The sequence below is a fragment of the Vidua macroura genome, chromosome 7 (assembly GCF_024509145.1).
Source record: "Vidua macroura isolate BioBank_ID:100142 chromosome 7, ASM2450914v1, whole genome shotgun sequence".
Taxonomy (NCBI): domain Eukaryota; kingdom Metazoa; phylum Chordata; class Aves; order Passeriformes; family Viduidae; genus Vidua; species Vidua macroura.
This window is the reverse complement of record NC_071577.1, coordinates 2,930,041-2,936,637: the sequence shown is the minus strand read 5'-3', so window position 1 is coordinate 2,936,637 and position 6,597 is coordinate 2,930,041.

The following is a 6,597-nucleotide window of genomic DNA, read 5'->3' as shown; positions in this document are numbered from 1 at the left end:
TTGCAGTGCTGTGGGATGAGACATGAGGGCAGAGGTTGCTCGTTGTTATCCAGGCAAATGAGAGCTCCAGGCCTTGCAAACTGTGAGTAGCTTGCTCAGGTACCTTCACCAAAGCCAAGGTGAAGTTCAGAGCTGGCCAAAGAACCCGCAAAAGACTGATTTTAACTAACTCCATCATCTTCTCCAGGAAAATTCAGTTTTTCCTGCTTGAGAAACCCCAACAAATCTTCCCTTGTTTGGCCCTGGAGTTCAAAATTGTGACCGTTCCAAATCGTGGCAATTCCCAAAATCCCATTGGGCTGCAGCAGATGCACTCAGCTTCGTGGGAGCAGATTTCCCTCTGCAGGCAGAGTTACCAGGTCAGGTTCATTGTTTTGGCTTCCCTCATCCCCTGCTCCTTGATGCTTAAATTCCAGAGCCAACAGTTCCATTCCATCCCCAGCGATTAAAACTTTGCTTTGAGAGAGGTTCTTCCCTGGACCCATGAGGAAAACCATTTATTGCAACAGCAGCTTAATTACTCCAGGGCTCTCCTTTGTTTTTCCCAGTACCTTGTTTTTATCTTTTCCCCTCTCAATGCTGTTAACTACAAGGCTGGTTCACCTCTAGGATTCTGGTTAATCCTCAAAAATATTGGAACACAGGAATTCAAACAATGGGCTTGGAGCAACCTGGTGTAGTGGAAGATGCAACAACCCTGTGAAGGTGGTGGTGCAATCCAAAAAAGCATTAAGAGAAGCTTGACCCTTCCAGCCATTCCAGAATGCTGTTGGAACACCCAGGGTGGCTTTGGATTCACCTTTATATTAGTGGGAAGCCCTTCTTTCCCAATTTAACAAGGCTGGAAATGGGGGAGGAAAAGGTGAGGAGAATGAAATATTTCCTGTGCTTTGATCTTCCAGTTCATGAAACAATATTTTCATTTTTCCTAGCCCAGGTTTTTAAGCTACAGTTGCTACTGCAGCAGCCACTATTAATATTCCACCTTCCAAAAAGAGAGGAAAAAAAGAAAAAGTTTCTTGCCTGTGGATTCCCAGGGAGAAGTTCCACTCTGATCTGCAATTAGCCGTGGCCTCAGGCAAATGATCCAAAATAGAAATGTTATTTTTGGAATGGTGATAGCCACCACGTTTTACTCCCCAGAACACCCATTCTTTCTGCTGTGTGCTGTCATTAAAAATAGAATCCACAACAGCCACGCCGCTGCCTTTGGGTTTCTTTCCTGTGGCGAGACACACGCTGCCATCCCAGTGCTGCCAACACGGGGAATTACACGGATTTCTCATCTTGCCAGAAAGCTGTGATCAGGTCTGAAATGCTGCACCCCATGTTTGAAGCAGAACTAGGTCTGGCCCAAATTCTCCTCATCCTACTGACAGCGGTGCAGATGGCAGTGGGTCCCCAACAGCTTCGTGCTTGAGATCCCAACCCAAAACCTGTAGAAGACACTGAAGATCTCCCTTCTTATTCCAGAGGGGGAGAAATCCAGGCCTGATTTTAATATATCCATAACTTTAAACACCTGCCTGTGTCCTACAGGGGTTAAAAGGGCTCAGAAGCACCTCTCCTCTCCAAGACATGCTCCAGTGGGGCAGCCACAGCTTCTCTGGGCCTCACCACCTTCATAGGGAGGGATTTCTCCTAAGTATCCCATCTAAACCTTCCCAGGGCAGTGGAAGCCATTCCCTGGGTCCTGTCCCCTCAGTCCCTCTCCAGCTCTCCTGGAGCCTCTTTAGGCCCTGCAAGGGGTTCTAAGGTCTCCCTGGAGCCTTCTCTTCTCCAGGATGAGACTTGAAATTCACACCTTGCTTGGTCAAAGCTCAGATGGAGCTGCCACCCTCATAAAGGAGACGGACAAAGGGCCTGTGGGCATTTCCTGGGGGAAAGACACATCCACTGGGAAAATCTCAAAGTCCTCCCTTGTCTTTTTTTCTTTTACTGTCAGCCTCCTGCAACGTCTTGCTTAGAAAGATCCCTATTTCCAGGCTCCTCAAGCATGAAGCTGAGGCATCCAGGTGTGTGAGTTTGCAGGCCCCACGTCAGACAACTCCCTGAGGGCTCCCCTGGCAGGGGGAAACCTTCCTGGGGCAGTTCTGTGTCAGGAAAAGCAGACGCACAGCACTTTTTCGGTCTTCAGCTTCTGTTTATTGTTATCTTATCAAAACTTCAGCACAGTCTCTGCACCAGACTCTGCATGCAGGAAAAACAGCACAAAAACGGCTAACAATCTCTTGTTACAAGGCCTATTAAGTCTAATCAAAAACTAAGCTACCCAATTAAGAAGTGACACCTACATTATTTTCCTTTCTAACCCAATAATTGACCCCTAAAGACCAGCAATGCGGATTTTTCCTCCCAATTACAAGACACCACCTAAACCCAAGAAGAAAGAGGAAGAAGAAGAAAGAAGAAGGGAACTCGAGACAATGCCCTGTATCCTCCATCTTGAGCCCATCTATAACATACTAAAAATTCGAAAACCTAAATTTCTCACCCGTGTGACACACTACACTACTCTCTACAATCCCTACAATCTATTTCACACTTTTGTAGTGTTTACTTTGAAGCTTTGGAGGCCTTCTCCATGATCGAGAGTCAAAGCCAGTGTTTTGCTGGGAGTCAGAGCACCCCAGGGCAGACAGGGGGATATTCCCCCTGCCCTGGGTTCCCACACAGGTGGATCCAACGGGACAAGGAGAGAGCTGGCACCAGCCCTGTCCTGCCAGGGAGATCCCAAGCACACCTTGCCGCGTTCATTGCCAGGATCGCCCCGCAGCGGGAGCCGCTGCCCCGGGCCAGCCTCTCCTCCGCCGCTCCCGCTGCTCCGGGGGTTCGGAAGGGGAGGAAGCAGAAGGGAAGAGCGGGCACATCAGCTGGTAACAGTTCAGAAACAGATGTACATTCCTGCACAGAACTCCGGCCGGAGCGTATCCAATTCCTTTGGAACCGTGCTCCGCCCCGAGCGTCTCATCCCTAAAGCCCCGCTGCCCGCACCTCCCGCCCCTTATCTGCGCCGCTCCTTTGCTTTTGATTATGAACTTGTCACCGCAAGGGGAGGGCTCTGGGGGACACAAGGCACGAGAGAACAAAGCCCAGGCACCAGAAGGAGCAGGGACAGTCCCGGCTGGCGCTGCAAAGGCAGCACGGGAAGGTGCTCACACCCGGTCGCTCCCGGTGGGTGCTGCGCAAGCACGGAGGAATTATCCCCTTAAAAGAGGAGGGGAACAATGAATCGGCTTAATCAGATCTGGCTGCAGTAGAGGTGGTTCGATACTGGGTGAAATTTGGGAGCGGGATGTTTCTGGAAGAAGGGCTGCTCTCCTCTCTCCTCTATAGCAGGAGGTAGCGAGGAGGAGGAAAGCAAAAAGCACAACAGCGTCTGGTTTTCCTCCAGTTTGCTCCAAAAACTGGCGTCCCTGGCAGCTCCCCCAGCAGAGGGGAGCTGGAAGAGCCGCCTGGATGTACCGAAAGGGTATTACCTGCACTGTCAAGGCATCCAATCTTTTACTGCTTCCCACGAGAAGCAGAGGGAGGGGTGGCAGGAGGCTAAAATCCAGACCTTCTCCTCTTCAGCACAGAGAGGCCAGAGGGTGATTTTCTGGCCAAATCCTGCCCAGGGGACAACTGGACCACAGGCCTCCTATGGAGAACAAGCACCGACCCCAAATCCCAATCCACACTCATTATTGCCTGCTAAGACAAAGATCTGTGACCCTGCTAAAGGCAGGGGAACAACATAATAGTGTGTCACTTTCAAATAGGGCACTACAATTCCACTAAAACCACTTTCTTATGTTTATTCCCGAAACTCTCTCCCACCTTGCCGCGGGGAGAGCAAGGATGGATCCAGCCCAGCCCGCTTTGCCAGCCGCATCTTTGTGCTGCTTCCCCCACAAATCTCCCCAAACTCCCATTTCCTCCAGGAGAGCCGGATCACATTTCAGCCGGGGCTGGTCCCGCGCCTTTGGTCTGCCCCATGGCAGATATTTGCAGGATTGTCACCACGGGACTTAGTCCTGGCACCAAGCACTGCAGCAGTGGAGGGTCCAGACACACACACACAGCAGCTCCGGAGTGATGCTCGCTGGAGCCGGGCTCAGAGACTCCATAATTACCCCACGGCCAAATCCCACCATAAATTTCCCCTAATGAAGCCTGCCTGATACTAAAAGGCTTTGCACGTTTAAAGGTTATGCACAGCAGCAATTCCCTTAGGGAGAAATCCTGCCTCGATCCTGCAAACACTCCTTCGGCCTCGTTTGCTGAAGCGAGGCAGGTTTTTATTTAATTTATTTACTTAATATTAGCTGTTTAACCCAGAGGAGCACGGGGCTGCTCTGCTGCTGCCGCCGTGCAGCCTGGAGAGGCACATCCCAGAGTGCCAGGAGCAGCAGCCACTCGGCTGGACCAGGATCACGCCACGTGGCCGCAGCTTTTTCCCAGCACGGCTCCAGTGAAAAGCCCAGGAGCTGTGGCTGTGCTTGTATGGGATTATCATCCCAAATACCCTGTGCCAGCTGAGAACTGGGCATGTTGAGATCCATCCACACAGTCCAGCCCCAGAACCTCTCCGTCACTTGTAGGATCAAATCCCACCCCATGGAAACACCTCACACCTCAGGAGATCAAACCCCGCTTTCGGTGGTCATGGCAGGGCCATAAAAAGCTGGAAAATAAATGTTGGCAGGGCAGGGGGAGAGGAGAGGCACAACCAGCAGCTCCACTCGCCCTCCTCACCAGCTGGGATCATCTTCCCTTGCTCCTGGTGCTCTCAAACACAGCCCAAAACATCCCTGCTCCCTCCCTGAGCAGCTTTTTGAGGGCAAATGCAGCCTTTTGGGCAGGGCACCCCAGGAGCTCAGCCCTGTATCGCCCTTGCCCTCCTGTGCTCCGTGAATCCCTGCATCCCCCCTGCCCTCCCGTGCTCCATGAATCCCTGCAAACCCACGGCGCCTCACCCCCAAAACACGGTGCCGTGAGCCAGGAACCTGCTTGCTGGGAAAGCCAGGAATAGTGCCCCTCCAGCCTTCGGTGATGGCTTCCCTCAATACTTGGAAAGGATCCCAGGCACTCAGGAGGGTCCTAAATAACCCCAGCACAAACCAAAGACCCCTCACAAGGGGTGGCATCAGCTTTGAGGTCCGTGGCAGGCACCATCCCAGCCCACTTGCACTCATGGAAGTCCAGGTTTCGGATGCTGGACCAACCCTCGGATCCAGCCCCAAACCCTTCTGGAAAGCGGCACTTGGGGTGTGAGCGGGAGCGGCACCCGCCCTGCCCGGCTCACCGGGGTCTTAAATCGGATTAAAAATCTATTTGCAGAACGGCCTCGCTTTCCGACTCCTGTGCTGCACCTGAAAACCTTTCCTTTGGAAAGCAAATACAGGCTCTCCCCGGGGGCTGCCTGGGGAAGGCTTTCCACTATAAACATTACCTACCAGCAGTGCAGCCAGCCCCAGGCAAGCCAAAAATTCCTTCTCTTACCAAGGAACACTTTCCAATCAAATCAGACATTATTTTTTCCGTTAATGAGTGTTGATACATACTGGAAAACTTTGTAAAGAGATCCACTCTAAACTAATTCTTCTGATACAACACTGACATTTTATGAGTTTCTTTTGTCTTATTTCTTTTCATTATTATTGTTGTTCTATTTTATTTCCCTGCTCCGTATTGAAAACATGATCTTTGCTGCTCAGGAATGCATCTGTTCCTGCAATTTGGGCTGTGACTGAAATCGGAGGTCCAAATCTGATTTTTCTCTGCCTTAGCTCCACAGAAGCAAGCAGGGTTTTCCCACATATCCCCCCATGGCATGATGGAGAGGAAGAAAGAGACCTGTTGTCTTCTGTTGGATAGATCAAAAATCCTGCTATCACAGTTTTTGTGTGCTGGGATACCACGAATTCAGCAGCAGAATATTCTGGAGGGGGAAAAAATGTCCTCCTACCTACCTTGGCTGCTGATTCCCTAAAATGTACTGCTTAGCATTCACTGGAAGGGGGGGAAAGTTGGGAGCAAATGGCAATGCATACCCAGTGTTGCTTCTCCAGGGTCCTCTCCATGGGTTTTTCCATAAACTATTAGCTGCTTTCCAGCTGATCCATATTTTGTGTTTGTCCAAGAGGAGTTTTTCCCATGCTCCCCACTCCCCAAGTAGGGGTTTTGCCCCTCTGCCCCCAAATCTCCACCATTCCCAAGCTCAGTGTGCCCCAGGGAAGTTCTGCCGCTCCGAGGCCATCCTGTGGGACGGGGAGGCAGGTCCCCACCCCATCTCTGCAGGGCAGGGGGTTTGCAGGACCCCCAGCACCAGGGGCTGGAAAATAGGGCCCCATTCCGTAGAAATGGGGCACGCTCTCATGCGTGGGGGGGCTCGCTGCCTCTGCACCCCGATGTGGGCACAGAGTCTCTGCAGCCTGGCCACGGAGCTGGGAGTGGGACCCCAAAAAACCCAGGGTGGGTGCGGGGGGCTATCCTGGAGGGGTGCTGCAAATCCAGCATCCCCGGGGGCGGGGGGTGGCGTTCGCCAGCTATCTTTGATTCGAGGTGCATTCCCAAGATTTTAGTTAAGTGTAACATAAAACTGTGAAAGTTTAG